Source organism: Athene cunicularia (genome assembly GCF_003259725.1).
Source record: "Athene cunicularia isolate RWA chromosome 24 unlocalized genomic scaffold, athCun1 chr24_part1, whole genome shotgun sequence".
Classification (NCBI taxonomy): Eukaryota; Metazoa; Chordata; class Aves; order Strigiformes; family Strigidae; genus Athene; species Athene cunicularia.
Genome location: NW_020799132.1, coordinates 5,015,062 through 5,032,183, shown reverse-complemented (window position 1 = coordinate 5,032,183; position 17,122 = coordinate 5,015,062). Strand labels below are relative to the sequence as shown.

The 17,122-nt window shown below is 45.1% G+C and overlaps 1 pseudogene; it reads right to left on the bottom strand.

Annotated features, from left to right (window-relative positions):
- Positions 1 to 5,919: 5,919 nt before the first annotated feature.
- LOC113488444 lies at positions 5,920 to 6,891 on the bottom strand (annotated as a pseudogene).
- Between the last annotated feature and the right edge of the window lie 10,231 nt (positions 6,892 to 17,122).

The window sequence follows — 17,122 nt, the reverse complement described above, 5'->3', positions numbered from 1 at the left end:
TGCCTTTTTTTTTTTTTTTTTTTTTTTTTTTTTTTAAGAGCTCTTCCTTATAATTGTTTTCCAGGAGGTGTTGGGATGCTCCTGCAGGTAAAGGGAGCTGAGTAAAAGGCTTTCTACAAAGGAAAAGGAGCAGAAAATGTGTTGCTAAATGAAGAGGTATTCAGCACTACTCTGTTATGGGACTGCTTTTTCTCTGTGGCTGTAAATGAGGTCCCTCTTACAGCTGTGCTAAAACCTAAATCAGGTGGCTCTCATAGGTTGCTGCGTGCCTTTGCTTTATTCCTGCTGCAGGGCTCAGAACATTTCCTCAAAGAGTTCCGTCTGTAAAGCTACAGGCACTCTGGGAGTGGACAAGGGACACAAATCCCTCCACTTTTGCAATCTGAAACATCAGTGGCGACACTGAGGTCAGTTTTTTCACCTTGCTGCATTTATCAGTGGAATTTTTGGTCTGAAGAGTTTTCTAAGAAATTCCTGGAAAATGCAACAAAGCAGAAAGCATTCGGGAGAGCAAGGTGGACAGAGGTGACTCCTATTTCATGTTCTTACTGCAAGACTGGGAAGGAATGAAGGAAATCTTGAAGCACAATGTTGTGATTGCTTTTTCAAAGCCCCGTAAACCTTCGGATCTGTATAGGAGATCATGAGGAGGTTCTTTTGTTTAATCCAATCAAAGTCATTGTGGGTCCTGATTTTCTATTACAGTATGAAAGGTCTCTGATGACTCTGATACAAGTCGGTTATTATCTAATTGCTTTTCTGTAAGGCTTTCACCTGATTAATTCGGATGTGGTTACAGCTACTGAAACTTGATAATTCTTCTACACTGAAATTCGCCTATATTTATTATTAATTGTGCTATGGGAACAGCTGAAGGCTCAAAGTGAGATCGGGTCCTCATTAGTGATTACTATTGCAGGCACACCATGAGAGACATTCAGAAAACTTGGGAGAGTTTTCTGAAGAGAAAAACAAGAGAAGAGAGGCAAGGGAATGTGAGGAGGAGGAGGAAGAATATCAGAGTCTCTTATGAGGCCACTCTAAAGCTCAAGCAGAGTCTGAGAAGCCCCTGCTTCCCACTGCAATCCTACAACTGCCAGCTGGTGTTTCATCCTCAAAACTACACAGTAAGTGTGCTTGGTTTGGATTTTTAAGTCTCTTTACATGTGAATCTGTCCTGGGCTTTCCACAATCTGCTGAAGAGAGAATTTCTCCTCAGGTTGCTCCTTGAAAGATACATCCCGACTTTTTCAGCTCATTAGAAGGGTTATTAAAGAATTTGCTAATTAAGCAGAAGGATACTGAACTGGTCATTCAGCAAATCCCTCTCATATCTCTTTGTACTGCAGCAGGAAGGTTTCTCCTGGGATCCTTGAAAGTAATATTGGGTCCTACATAAACGTAATTACGGATGCACGTGTCCTAGGGAAGGTTGGGATGCTTGTTACAGTGAGCACCTCTGCAAGAATAATCACGGTCAAGTTTATGGCAGGAAGCATACATAATACAGAGGACGAGATGCTGGAGCAAAGAGGTTTGAGCCCCACTCATCATCCAACGCCACCCACATATGTAACTTTGCCTAAGGCATAAAGTCTGTCTTGAAACAGCTTAATGTGTTCTGTAGCCCTGTGGCCAGCAGTTTTTCTTCTCTCCTGGCTTTTCACGCAGGATCTTCCCTAGACCTGTGAATTACCCTTCCGAATACTGTAGCTTTGTCTATTGACCAGTTGCAGGGAATTCAAATTTTTTTTTTTTTTTTTTACAAGAAGTGGTTGCCTGTGTGGAGGAGGCGTTATAGTCTGATATTAGTAAAGCTTTTGACAATGTGTCCCAAGACTTTCTTATTTGGGAACTGAGAAAGTAGGCCCTGGGTAAACAGATTTTTAGGGTGAAAACTGCCTGCAATAACAAGAGGAAACAGCCACAACTTGTGAATGGGTAGGGTCAGATTGAACTCTAGGGAAAACTTTGCTAACAGGGCAGTGCAAGAATGAAAGGAGCTACCTCAAGATTCATTCTTCTGTTGATTTGAGACAAAGACACAGCTGACCTGATCTTTTGATGGCAATTGTCCTGCTCTGAGCAACAGGATGGATTAGGTGATGTCTGGATGTCTTTTCCAACTTTCTATGACACCAAGAAATGCAACAGTGGTTGCATTCAGCCTAAGTTAAAAGTAACATGTTGGTAGACAAGACGCTCTTCAGTTATTTTTCCCCCCTCCCATCTTGCTGCTTCTGTCTGAATGATTCAGGAGATTTCTTTCCCTAGAGGTGGACAGGCACCGCGTGTAGAGACTGGCCAAGACTCCCACAGAACCAATGAAGCAAAATAACGTTGTGGAACCCCAAAAAGAGGGGAGATGTAAACCTCCATCTAGATCCTAATAAAGACAATAAACTCACTTCCCCTCTGCTTCAGCACAGCAACTGACAGGCGCCGTGGGCGTCTGCAGTGGTGCGAGGAGGAGGAGAGATGGGCACTCAGGGAGCTCCTCTGGTGATACAGTTATTATATGCTCAGTTACCGATCACAGATTTCTCTGAATCCCATGGCTTATCAGTAATTTCCACTCGCTCTTAGAGTCTAAGAGCCAGTGTCTCTTTATTCATGTCTCTGTGTCACTTCTCCGCGGGAAGTGGTTAATCACTTACCAGTTTCTCTGGGAGATGGAAGGGGTTTGATCTCACTGTGGCCTGTTGCATGCTTTGCCTCCTTGCTGAGCTGCCATCTGGAAAACTATTAGGGCAAAATACGAATGCTCCAGGGAAGCTTTCTTACCCCTGTGTGACAAGTCAAGTTCTCTACGGACCTGGCTTAGGTACCTGAAAAGCAACCCTCATCTTAGAGATGACATCAGATGAAGGATGCTGTCAGGAGAACTGATGCCAGAGGGTCGCCTTTGTCAGTCAAGGACACAAGGCCAGGAAAGAGGGGGAGAAAATCCTTATGCAGGTGTCTGTATAAGAGTGCAACGTGGCAAATCACCATTAGTGAATGTAAATTGCCTCAGATTCATCTAAATATCTGGAACTAAGTTAGCTTGTACCAGCCAGTGTTTTAGTCCACCTGATCTTGATGCTGAACAAACCGTGAATGGGGAGTGGGCTCTTGAAACATTATAAAATCCCCAAGAGGAAGTTGATTTTTTTTTTTTTTTTTTTTTTTTTTTTGACAACAAAGTTTTTAAATCTCCTGTAGAATTCTACAATGGAGAATTTCCTGGGGTTAGAGACTTGCCTGGAGCAAACCTGAGAGGTGATCCCACGGTTTTTAAGGGTTGTTTTTCCTCCCTCTATCAAGGACAGACTGTGTTAAAAGTATTCGGGATAATTGTCAACCTCTAACTGACAGCCCTCTACTCATCCACGAGGTGAAGGTTTTACAAGGGGCAACAGCAGTCAGGTGCATTTTCCTTGGGTGCTTCTACATCTCCTTGAGCATCACATGGAGCAAAGTTCAGAGAGAAGCATGGGGAAGGGATGGAGGAAGGAAGAGGTTGTTGACTCCCTCTGTGTGCAAAAGGCTGTGTGGGAAGGGGAGGGAGAAGAAAACCAACCAGCCCTAAGCCAGGCATGAAGGAATGGATCTGTCGTTAGGCTGGAACCTGTCCAGAGCACCGTACACGTTCAGATAAAACTAATGTGACAGCTACGGGCTTCTAGACAAGAACTGGTCTGGCCAGATTTAATAAGAAAAGCAATACGTAGTGTGAAGCTAATATAATTTCAGCCTATGAAAGAGACACCCAACCTCTGTAGGCCTGAAGGATAAACGTGTAAAACTATTACAGCTGTCTACAGCGCTGTACATGCTGCTGTGCTCTGACAGACATAATTATTTATTGTTTGTCTTACACTAGCACCTAAAGGCTTCCACTGAGATCTGGGCCCATGTGCAGGGAGACGTACTGACATGAAAAATTTATCGTCCGCCCCGCAAAGGGGGCGGGCGGTGGCTGAGGAGGCCATCGGGGAACTGAGAGCCGGGGATCACTGGGCAGCCTCTTGATGCTGCCGGCCACGAAGGAGGCTTGGGTGGCTCCCAGCCTGGCACGGGGTCCCTATCCGCTGTGCTTGGGCAGAGATGCTTCCTGGGGGGCACTGCTGGCACTCAGTGTTTTCATGGGGGAGCAGTCAGGGCTCACAAGGGGGGGGCAGAGCGTGCCGCACCCGGATCTGCACCGCCCAGCTCTGACGACACGTGAAGAGAAAACTCCCGAGTAGGCTACTGCCACAAAAAGGGTCAGGGATGGGGTTGGAGGGGCTGGGGACTAGAGAGCAAAATGCTGTGACAGGCTCTTAGCCGGAGACCTCAGGCTCAGCTGGGCACTCAGATGTGGGCATAAAGGCAGAGACTTTGAACTACGACTGAACGTCATGGCCATGAGAAGTGGCAACAGAAGACGCCTCTAGACGGTGTCAGTGGTTCATGCAGGTGCTTATATCTGTCTTAGAAATCAAATGCGAAGCTGCTAAAAGCCCTGTCTCTGTGTATGTAACCCTAACAGATTGGCCAAAGCAAGTTTTTAATTGGTACCCTCCTTCCACAGTGTCCTCTGTAATACTCGCTCCCAAAATACCAGACTTTTCCCTCCCACGTAGCAAAGCTTTAGCAGTGTAAGGTTGGAGGGGAGGCCTCATGGTTTTGGGACTTTAATAAATTATACTACAGGACATTAAGTGGTATGCCATAAAGTATTATCATAATTAATTACAACTAAAGTGCAGTTGTCAAATACGCGCACAAAATACATTTCATGATGCATTATCCCTGCTCTCTTACTGTTTGTCCTATTGCTTGTTAAGCTAAAAAGAATCGGTCATTTGCAGTTGGACTAACTCATTTGTAGAGTGAAAGTTCCACTGCAGCCATGGAGTTGTAGGGAGGCTTGTGTGTGTGTGTGTGTATCTGAAATGAATGTGCTAAAAAAAAAAGGAAATTATTAATGAAAAAAGATTAAGTGATAGTAACATTGAGGTCAGGGTAACTTTATTCTTCAGCCTTTATGCAATAACGCAACAATAAAGTGTTAAAATGTTGGCAAGACAGACTTGTACCATTTTATGTCCACTTTGTCAGAGGTTAAAAAAAAAAAATAAATGTTGGAAGTGTGTGGATAGCATATAGGAAGAGCAATAGTAAAACAGGTCCCTTGGGATATATGAGGCCTTCCTCCAGATAAAGGAGAGGAGATATTTGCAGATAATGTGTAGAATGACCTTCCCAAGGTCATCCGAGCACCATCTTCAGCTTCCAAATATCGCCAAAACTTCACTGAAGAGGCTGGGATTCATCTTGCTCCAGTTAGAGCTCATCCAGCAATTGTCAATAGCTGAGGAAAACGTTATGCCTTGTTTTAGCCAAGTTGGTGAAAAAAAAACCAAACAGATAAATTCCTTTCCATGGGCGTGATTGAGTTTATCGTGTTAAAAAGGGCCTCGTCTTCTAAGGCAAAAAACGGATTGTCTAAGCACTAAGCTGACAGAGCAGGAGGATGTTGCATGTAGAAATTTTCAAGCTAGATGTGTGAAACCCTTGGTTTTGAGTGAACGTACGCAGAGCTAGCAGGCATGCACAGAGTGGATGTGCTTTCCCAAACAAGTTGCCCAAAGGCTGTAATACAAGGCCATGCAGCAATATGTGATTGTACCCACTCGACGAGAAGTATCTGGCCCGTGGTAGAATGGAAGGAGATTGTGTACCAGTAGGATTCACTAGAGCTACTACCACGGTGAGATTTGTCTGTGCTGCCTGAAAACCTGGTCCTGAGTCTCAGGCCCTGCAAAACTTGCTCCAGAAACCAGTCCTGCCCAGTGCTCTAACGCTCATAGGCTGTTCGGAAATTAATTGCCGATTTCAACCGGTGTGTTTGAAGTGGCAGAGCTCAGCTCAGAATAAAATTTATGAATTGAAATAAAACCCGTTAGAATCAACACATTTTTGCCAACGAGAAACAAGCTTATTTATTCCGGTTGCATAAAATTCTGGACTTCTGGAGGCGATTAAGTCATCGAAGGCAGTTTCGGCCTCCCCTTGGTTTCTGAAGCGTCTCCCGCACAGGAAGCTGTCGAGATGCGTGAAGAAGCGATAGTCGGTGGGCGAGAGGTCTGGTGAGTACGGTGGATGAGGCAGAGTTTCGTAGCCCAGCTTTTTCAACCGTTGCAGCATTGAAAGTGCAACGTGTGGCCGCGCGTTATCGTGGAGAAGGATTGGACCCGTTCTGTTGACCAGTGCTGGGCGCAGCCGTTGAAGTTTCTGGTGCATTTCGTTGATTGGCTGGACGTGCTTCTCTGCCGTGATCGTTTCACCCGGATTCAGGAAGCTGTGATGGATTAAACCAACAGCAGACCACCGGACAGTCGGCGTGACCTTCTTCTGGTGCAGATTCAGCTTTGGGAAGCGCTGCGGAACTTCATCGCGGTCCAACCAATGAGCCGATCGTCGCCGGTTATCGTAGAGCATCCATTTAGCGCCGCACGTCACAATACGGTCGAGAAACGGGTCATTCTGGTTGCGAAAAAGAAGCGCCGACGACACTTCAAAACGGCGATTGCTCTGATTCTCATTCAATTCGTGTGGCACCCATTTGTTGAGCTTCTTCGACTCTCCAATCTTCTTCAGATGCTCAGAAACAGTTGATATCCTTACCCCGAGTTATTTTGCAAGTTCTCGAACAGTTGTGCGTGTATCTGCTTCCACCAGAGCCTTCAATTCATCATCGTCAATAGCAGGAGGACATCCGCGACCTTCTTGATCTTCAAGGTCGAAATCGCCACGTCAAAATTTTTGGAACCAAAGTCGCGCTGTCCGTTCGTTAACACTTCCCCGGCCATATACCTCACTGATGTTTCGCGTTTGAACTCGTAGATCTGTCAAAATTGCCATTTTGACATCTAAACGTCAAACCTCCAAAATTTGTCAGAAACTTGGTTTATATTATAATTTAATTATACAGCGTGAAAGTTCATAACACGAGCTTTTCAAAAATCCCTAACAGTACACCTGTCGAGAAGGTACTATTCCTGAAGCATATACAAAGAAAATCACATTACAAAACGGAAATTAATTTCTGAACGGCCTGTAGTAACATCCCGCGTCAGGAAAGAGGAGTGAAATATTTAACGCCATTCTGACTTCCAGGACTGTAAACACCTCCAGCTGAGCGAAGTCTCTCCCTGACCTCAGGCAGGTCAGGAAATGAGCCAGGGGTCGGTGACAGATGCCTTGCCCCTCTTGAGGAAGGAGCAAGAAGACTTGGCTGGTTCTTGGTTGCTCAATGTCACTAGGTGGGCACTGTAATTTTCTACGCGGCAGATGTTCCTGTTGGTTGTGTTGTTTCCTTGCCAAGAAGCCTGTTACCTCTGGGAGCCCTTAGGGGTCCATTTACCAGAGATAATTAATTAAATTAACAGCCTTTTTTAGGTGTGCTGGAGGTTCAGGTAACAAGTGTGCTTTGAAACAAGACGCTGGATTTCAACAGCTGTTAGTAAACAGTGTGCAGGTTAAAACTCTTGGCCACGTCTTTCACTGGTATTAATCAGAAAACAGTCGAATTGTGCCAATTTACCCCGTGCGAGGACCTAGCTCCTTTCATCTTTTCGCTTTCATATTTACTCTCTCTCTGGTAGGTGTAGAAAATCTGTTTTTCATGCATAGCAAAGAGTAAAATCTTTAACTACTTCCTGTCAGCATGATTGCACATTGATTGTTCATCATCTTTCATATAATGGAATTAGATCTCATTAAAATAATCCCTTCCCCCATGAGCTGGACTTGTTCAGCTTCCTACTGTCTCCTCAATTTGCCCCTTGTTCTACCGTTTGCATCCATCCTCTCCTCCTTGGAAGACAAGGAGGGGGAAGATGGGAAGGATCCGTTGCCGTGAATATCGCTTGCCGCGTCAAATAGGAAACCGAGGCCAACTCTTTGTGTAGCCTCTTGTTTTAGCACTGATGGCCCTGTTGGGTTACAATTATCTGTGGCCTTCTGTACCGCTCCACTCGGGGGTCAGGGATTGTGGATTCGGATCAAGACAACCTATTTGCCGGAAAGGTCACTCAGCTAGTAGAAGCTATTTCCTTTTCTGTTCAGCCGAAGGGAAAGAACTGTGTGAGCTGGTCTGCATTTCAATGAACTCCATGCTGAGAGCTGTTTCAGCAATTGCTACTGTGATACAGAAAACGTTGGGGTTTCTTTTTTTTTTTTTTTTTTTTTTTTTTTTTTTTTCCAGAGCTGTTGGGAGATGCATATGGTCAAAACCAGACAGAAGAAAATAAGGACTTTGGGAAAACTTCCAGTGACACAAATGAAAACTTGAGGCAAACCTTTGCTTTCGCAGGTTTGGGAGCTACTTGTGTGCTGCGTGAGGGCAGATTTTCTTTTAATTCACCTTCGTTCCTCGAAAAAAAAAAAAGGAGTAGTATTGCGTTTTTCTTTTTACCATCATTATCCGTGACGAAAGATGCTTGTTTCGTGGCATAGACTTGTTTCTCTCGTTCTCTGCCCACTTCCATTTTGGGCTGCCTGCACTCAGACTCACAGCCTGAGCAAGAGGGTTGTGGTATTATTCAGAGAGCAGCAGCAGCTGACTGGGACGTGGTTGTTTTCAACCATTGACCAGCTCCACGGGGGAGTCATGACTACCCGCTCCTCCCAGCTGGCTAAACTGAAAGGGGTCCTAGGTAGGGCTAAGTCAGCCGTGTAGTTTGAGCAATTTTTTAGCATGTGATGAGGGCTTCTGCTGTGAAAAGGGTTCAAACACGGGCTAGAAGTGACTCACTCCAAATTACAGGAGAAGGAAGGGTTTGGACTTCGCAGTCTGGCTGTGACTATATTGGAAGGTATCAGGATGCTACAGGCTTTGTTGGTTTTTTTTTTTTTTTTTTTTTTGAGATGTTACTTATCCCCCTAACAGTGCAACTCACCGCTGGCATTTTAAAATGAATCGGGGAGAAAAGCGCACCTCTCCAGATCTTGTCCTTAAGTTCTGGTTTCCCTTGTTTCCACAATCACCTTCCTATTTTACTCCTGTCTAGCATCTCTTCCACAGGGATCTCAAAATTCATCTACCTTTCTTCGATTCTTTGTGTATTATTAACAGATTGCAGCAGTCCCAAGAGGTATTTAAGACAAAGAGAAAATTTGGGGGAAACTCCTAATAAACTGTGGTCCTCAAGAGTTTACCGGCTAACCAGAAAAGGTTGAGATCCTATCTGCTCTATCGCTGTCACTCTCCGGGTGTGTAATGGGATGAAACTTCCATTAATTAGGGAATGTGTGGCCGACTGAGGATTGAATCTTTAACTTCAGCATCCCAACTCAGAATGTTTAATATCCAGTCATCAGGCACCAGTTTCAGCACTCCGAGAGGTGTCCAGGTACACCATATTTATAAGGATGCCAAGACACTGTATTCATAAAGATACCAAGACACCAGGAATTTGTGTCTCGGCATACTGCCAGCCTGCATCAAGTCCAGTCTTACGCTCAGATCTTCTCATACTGTACATCCCCTGATCAGCAACAGACAGAGCTACTGCGGCTGCTTTCTCATGCCTGCATGGTGCTCGCTGATTATACTAAAATCCTGGTGATCTTCTCTGCCCATCTCGCATATCAAAAGTCCAAAAATGCAGGGCACGCTGCTGACTCAAAATGAGAGCCACAGGAAAACTAATGGTGTGGGATCAATTTCCTTAGCATTAGTGACGTTTCTATATTGCCTCGCAGCTGGGCGACTCTGCCTTTGTGATATAAATAATCCGCCACAATAGAAATGAAAGCAAGCCAGATTTGCTGGAAAAAAGACTTAGGGTGCAAACTACATTGAAGTTTAATGGACAGGAACAATCAGGGAAATGTAGGAAGGAGCTTTGTGTCTGATGAAGGGGATGATGGAGAAGGAGGACTCCTGGGTTCTCGTCCCAGCTCTGGCAGGCACTGAGCTGCTGAGGCAGTGCAACAGTCTAAAAATTTTGGACTCTCGTTTCCTCCCGAGCTTTCTGCGAGACTTTAACTAATTTAACTGTGGTCTCTCTAAAGTAGAAACAATCGCAGATCTTGAGCGTTGTGATGTATTAAAGCCAGTGAAGTGCCTTTCAGATGAAGCATTAGGGTTGGAACGTTGTTTCTAGGCCTCCTCCAGGTCCTCTGTCTCAACTGCTTTAAAAAATATAGGTGGCATTTTGGTTAAAATATATATATATATATATATATATATATATATAAACCCAAGCGTTTGAGGAGACTGTGGATGTGTAGTTTTATTTTAATGGTTGGGTGGAAGGCCTGAGGGAAAGCCAAGACTGTCAAAGATCAAGAAACACCAGTGGACGGGGTGTGTTGTCAGTGCGGAGGTTAATTTTGTGAAGAGCTGTGCCTTGACAGAAGTAAATCCCCGCCATCAAGGTTTTTCCCTAAAGTTAGCCACTGAGCTGCAAACACACAGGATCACAGTTGAAGCAGGTTTTTGGTACTCCAAGGGCTAGAAGCCACAAGCTTGATGCTGTTCAGGATGATTCTTGTGTTCTCGGCATCTCTGTAAACTCACCAAGCCCAGATGTAGCACAGCTGAACCTGAACTCCCTTTGGCTCTGGACTTTTCCCAGATAGTCTGAAAGGTGTACAGCATTTAGACCTTCCTCTGCTAATATTAGCTAGGACAATATGACACTGCAACTGGCTGAGGATGGGTTGTGTTATTCTCCGTATGACTTCCTTCCCTACTTCCCTTGCCATGTTGCCATAAGGCTTGATGAAAGGGTAGAACATGCAGCTGGGCTCTGCCTGCCACAGGATTCATTTGTTTTCATAAAGAAGTCAAATTTTCATCTACAAACCATCAATATTTCAGGGCAATGGCAAAGCCCAGAGTGGGGGAGGAGAGCTCTTCCAGTCTCAAGGCTCTTTTCATAGTTAAAAGTTCACCACAGAAAATTTGATGCTTAATAAATTGGAGCCTTCTCTGCTTTAAATCATTTCTACAGCAATTGTGGAAGAAAATATAATTATTACAAACTGGTCATTTGTTACTGAGAAATCTCATTAAATTCACTTCATGCTGGAAGGTTTGGTGGGAGCTGGGCGGGTAGAAGAGGCAAAGACCTGACAGAGGGGTGGGAGAGAAGTCTCTTAATTAGAGATTGATTATTTCTTGTGATTGAATGTAGACCATAATCAGCTCATCCTTTCTAGTGGGACAGATGGGAGCTACAGGGACCTTTTTGTCTTCCTTGACCCGCTAGTGTGGCATGCTAATGGCCTGGGGATGCAGGGAGTAGCTGGTAGCACTGGAGAACTTGCAGAAGCGCAATTAGATGAAGTCATGGATCAGGCCTACTTTTTTTTTTTTTTAGCCCTGGGAGTCAGTCTGGGCCAGCAATTTAACATAATGTTACCTCATCATCATTTCTCTACTTCATATTGAAATAATCACATATCTTTTGTACGCCACAACCAGCAGCTGAACAGGGGAGATGCTTGGGATCGCCATATCCAAGGTAGCTTCGAGTCAGCCGGCTCAGTGCTGCCTGCAGTATGCAGACTTGCTGAGAAGTTCACCGAATCACAGAATCGTCTGGGTTGGAAAGGACCTCGAAGCTCCTCCAGTCCAACCATTAACCCAGCACCGACAGTTCCCAACTCCCCCAGATCCCTCAGCGCTGGCTCAGCCCGACTCTTCAACCCCACCAGGGATGGGGACTCCCCCCCTGCCCTGGGCAGCCCATTCCAACGCCCAACAGCCCCTTCTGCACAGAAATCCTTCCTAATATCTAGTCTAAACCTTCCCTGGCACAACTTGAGGCCATTCCCTCTTGTCCTATCGCTCATTACTTGGTTCAAGAGACTCATCCCCCCTCTCTGCCCCCTCCTGGCAGGGAGTTGCAGAGGGCCAGGAGGTCTCCCCTCAGCCTCCTCTTCTCCAGACTGAACCCCCCCAGTTCCCTCAGCCGCTCCTCCTACGACAAACTGGGAAAGCAATGGTCTCGCTTGCTTACACCAAGCTCCTCGCTAACTGGGAGCTTCTTAAATCTCACCTACTCTCTACTCTCAGCCATGCTCACAGCAATATGTATGTGCGTATGCAGATTAAACAAATTCACAAGACGGCAACGCTTTGAAATGGGGGTGTGATTTAAGGCGGAGCCTCTCAACAGGAAGGCAACTGCCATGTAAATTAAGGCTTCACTATTATTTCTGAGAAAGGTATCTGCAACTGCAGTGTGCAAAAATCACAGGGGAAAAGGATTGCTGGTAAGGGGGGATGTGATTTTTTTATTTTTTTTTTTAACATTCTTTCAAAGGAGAGGAATATTGTGTGTTTTGACATCAAAATGGAGCAATTGTTTTTGTAAAATGATTTTTCTCTAGTTTTAGACCTTTTTAGAGATTTTTTTCCGCTTGGATCCTTCAGGAAAAAAAAAAAAATCGCTGAAATTTGACAAATTGATAGACCATAATGATCTAATCGTGTGTGGTGTACTTCTGAGAAAGAACAGAAAGAGCAAGGATTTTAAGAAAATGATTCCTGGACATGTAGATTGTCTTTTATCAGCACTAGAAATAATACCTAGCACTTATCCACTGCATTTTCCTCCATGAAGATCGCAAATACTTTTTGCAATCCTGGGGTGAAGAGGTTATTCAAATATTGGAATATTTATTTAATGATAAAACCAATATCAGGGAATTATTTTTTTTTTGGTCCAATTACCAATACATGTTAGGAACTTGGGCAACAAAGCCCCTATAAAAAATTAATAGAGGCTGAAGCACTCAGCCAGCCCCAAGGGAGCCATTATCTTTCATTCATAGGTTAACGATGCATTTTGCTGAACTGTGAACAGGAAGAAAAAAAATAATAACTTCAGAAAAAAAAAATCCAAAGTAACTGTAGTGACAAAGATAAATAAAGGTTTGGTAGTTCTGAATTTTTTACAGTTACTTCTGTTGACTGAATCTTTTCCCTTAACTCCCCTGATTTTGCAGTTGCTTCCTGCTGGTTTAAAACTGTTCCTCTTCTGGCTGCATTTCACAAGACAACTGAAATGTCACCCAGCTTTGGGATTGAACTTTTTGCCCCATTTTACATCTGAAGGAAGTGAAATAGAGAAGCGATTTGCCCAACATCGCACAAAAGGGAGCATGTGATATTAGAAAAAAAAAAAAACAAAACCAAAAATCAAACCTGTCAACGGAAAACAACCAACCAGAACTCCTGGATTCTGGTCGAAACTGAAAGGGATTGTGGATTTCACGGATTTGTGTTAGCCTAGGGGCATGGGCAGTGTTGCTGGAAGTGGTTTGAGAAAGGCTTCTGCCTGTCTGAAATGTTCTTGCTAGTTAGTCGAGAGATGATGATGATAAGTGAGGTTGGATGGGCTGATCTTTCGTGGTGGGCTGCGTTTGCTTTTAAAAGTAGAGATGAGGGATCTATCACTCTTATTTCGAAGGTGAAACAAGCCTTTCGGGCATATGAAAAGATCCCTTTTTCTGAGTCTTTGCAAACCTGAGATTATAAGACTATTTTACACCGTTACCGAGCTTTTTCTACGAAGGATGGGTGTTTGACTTGCGGTGTTGAGACGGGGCGGTGTTACAGCTGACAGAGGAAACGAGTCACTTGTCTGCTTACGTATCCATCAGAGAACCAGCAGCGGGAGAGCCGCGGGTTTGATGCGCCTAACAGCGCAGGTGTCGCCGTGTCCTTTCAGCAGCGTGACTCTGTCCAACTCCATTCCTGGAGGCAGGGGGAAAGCTGCTTCCCATAGCGGTTTGGGCTGCGGCGAGCCAGGTCTTTCTCCGAGCTGCCAAATCTTGCAGATCTTCTCTTGCCAAAACGAAGAGCTTCCAGTCCTGGCCTGGCCCCGTGCCAAGCGGATAGCTTGCAGGATCCCGCCTGATTTGATGCAGGACTCAGCACCGGGCAATCTGTGGAATGAGCGGGGGGTCTGAATTACTTCCAAGCAACAGAACGTGGGCTGGTAAGCAGCTCGTAAATGTTAAAACTATTATCGGTGATCGGTTCAGGTCACTGATAGACACTCAGGGGGAATCTTGGGGGCTCTTCATCCCAATAAGGAAAGGGGAAGGCCACAGCCCTCCTTTCTGTGAATGACCAAAATAAAAGCTTTAGCCTCGTAATTACAAAATGAGCAATCCGAGAAGGAACAAAAAACCTTTCTTCGAAGACAAAGGAGCACCAACCTTCGCAATAGTCCCCACACAACCGGACCCAAAAGGCCGTCCGGATGGCAGAGTTCACACGGATTAATAGTGCAGTGAACGAAAAAAAGAAATATAAAAGGTCCCACCTTGCCCCCCAACAAAACTGGCATGCGCTTTGTGTTTCACGTACCAGCTATTGTGGCAGGGGGAGTGTGTGTCAAAGCAGTCGTGTTTGTGTGCTCTGATCCGCGTACTGCTGTCTGTTGTCTGATGTTCAAGTTTCATCTCGGCTGTGACAATCCTATCTGATCATTAATAATACAATAATGAAATAGCGACTGGAGAGACACTTGGATAATCATCTGAGCAAAGGCTCATTAGCGCTGCAGAACAATCACTGCCGTGTAATAACAGATCCCAGGAAATTTCAATTAAAGCTGGAACTCTGTTGCAATTTCATTTTTATTTCTAGCCAAGACAGCGGATGGTGTAATTGCAATCAGCCAACGCAATGCAAACTCCTCTAACTCAAACCTTCCCATGGGGTGGGAGGTGGGCTGCCTGTCTGGATTATGGTTTTTCCAGCATTTCATTTTACTTCTACCTTTACAGGGCAAACAGAAGAGGGTGTTGGTCCCTGTGACATCATCCCCTCTTCCACTGCCATGCCGATCTAGCTCAATCAGGATGCGGCGCTTAAGGAGAGCTCTTCCAACACTGCGATGGTCTATCGAGGCACTACGTGTGGAAGAGCAGACAGGTATCTGTCATTGTACAGGGCTAGGGCAGAGGCAGATGGAAGATTTTTCGTGAGAGCCAGGTTTGCTCTATACTGAAGTCCAGAATTTGGCCCAAAATGTGTTTTAGCATTTAGGGAATAGGTTTTGCACTCTGTCCCTTGATTCTTTCCACTGCGTTGAACCACAGAGTGCAGAAAGCAGTGGTCACCTGTGCTTGCTCCACCAGAGAGCTGCTCTTGCGTTTGTCCTTTTATTGTTCTGACAGCATTTACGTTCTGCAAGGTGGGATGTCAGCCTGCCTGGCTCTTCAGCCCACCTACATTTTGTACTTTGTCCTTGAGCTGGGGAGCTGCGTGTCCTCACTGATATAAAGCAGAGGCCCTAAAACCTTTGGTCCATTCAGACCTATGGTATTTTGCATGGATATTAGCTGGCAAAACTCCAACATGAGTAATTGCATCTTGCCATCTAATTAAAATTTTGTCTGTGCTTTCAAATGGATGTTGTATTCACCTTCATTTCCTGGCCTAATGTCTTTTATCTTGTCCTTGTGTGCTGTTTCAACCAGCTGCCGTGCTCCACCCTGGGAAATGGAGAGATGATGAGCGCTAGGTGTGTATGGATGGTTATTTACTGCCTGAAGAATGGATTTCATGCTGAAGGACACAGTGTCCACAGGTAGCAGTGAGATAGAAGTTCATGAGGGCTGAATGCAAAGAACTGATAACTGCTATGAAAGCAGAGGTTTCCCTCCTGCCATGGCAGCCCACGACTCTCGGGAGCTCCATCTCCTTCCGGGAGTGGTCAGTGCTGTCACCTCTACAGCAGTCCCTCTGCCTTCAGCTCCGGTCTCCGTGACACAGGGCTGCTATTTTTGAAGGTCCCTTGTCATCACGGGGCACACTGCCGGCACCGTCTGCCACAATGTCACTCAGTGCCCTGGAAGAAAACCTGACAGGAGGATGCAGAGAGGGGAGATGAGCCTCTTTAATGAAGTAATAAGCAACAGGACAAGAGGGAATGGCCTCAAGCTGTGCCAGGGAAGGGTTAGACTAGATATTAGGAAGGATTTCTTTGCAGAAGGGGCTGTTGGGCGTTGGAATGGGCTGCCCAGGGCAGGGGGGAGTCCCCGGGATCCCTGGAGGGGTTGAAGAGTCGGGCTGATTTAGTGCTTAAGGATCTGCTGTAGTTGGAACTGTCAGTGCCGGGTTAACGGTTGGACTGGAGGAGCTTCGAGGTCCTTTCCAACCTAGCTGATTGAGAAAAGCAGCACGAGAAACATTGACTGCCCCACCCAGGGACTGAGACCGTCATTTACAGTTGAATCTGTAGCTGGAGGAGATTGACAGTAAACTTCGAGAGGAGAGGAAATCTCAGAAGTCATAAATATCTAACTTCACTTGCGGAACTGATCATTTTAAGCAAACAAAATGTGTTCTTTTGTTAGAGGTCTACTTAGCAGTCACCTGTGGAGGCAGCTACTGTGAACGTTTGGAATAGAAAGTGGCTTTTGTTTTAATGGTTTACCAAAAAAAAACGTTGGGGTTTTTTTTTTGTTGTTTTGTTTTTTTTAAACTTTCATTTTCCTGTAAGCAGAGAGATCTTAGTGGCACAGAACCACAGGTCAGTGTGCATGCAGCAGACAGCAGTATTTAACTTTAATCTTCTACACTTTGGCTTTTATCTGGAAATGCATAAAATTAAGTCTCTTGGCATCGTTGCTCCTTGCTCTCCATAATCCGTATAATAATTGTTTACATCTTCTGCTCTTGCCTTCAGCATTTGCTAGCTGGTATTTTGAGATGAACAAGGGGCTGGATGGAGCCAACCCAATCATTTTCATCTTGTTACGGAACTGGTGGAGGGGGTCAGCTGAAGCACACTGGGGGAAGGCATTTGCTCAGGGTTCCCCTGCACATCCATGTTAGAGATGGAGCTGAGTCCTGTATCTCCTGGACCTCAAAAGTCAAAGAGACAGCCACAGGGGAGCATTAAAAACTGGTGTTTGTAGGGACTTGAGGACTGTTGTAGAGGAATGTTTCCATAAAGGTGAGCAGCACATTCACTGAATTCTTGCTTTGTGCTCAACAGGAAAATGTTTAGGGGTTGGTTTTCTTTTTTGTTGTTGTTGTTTTTTGGTTTTTTGCTCTCTTTCCCCAACCTCAGACCTTGCCAAGATCCCTTGGGGAAAATTCCTTCCCAACCACAAC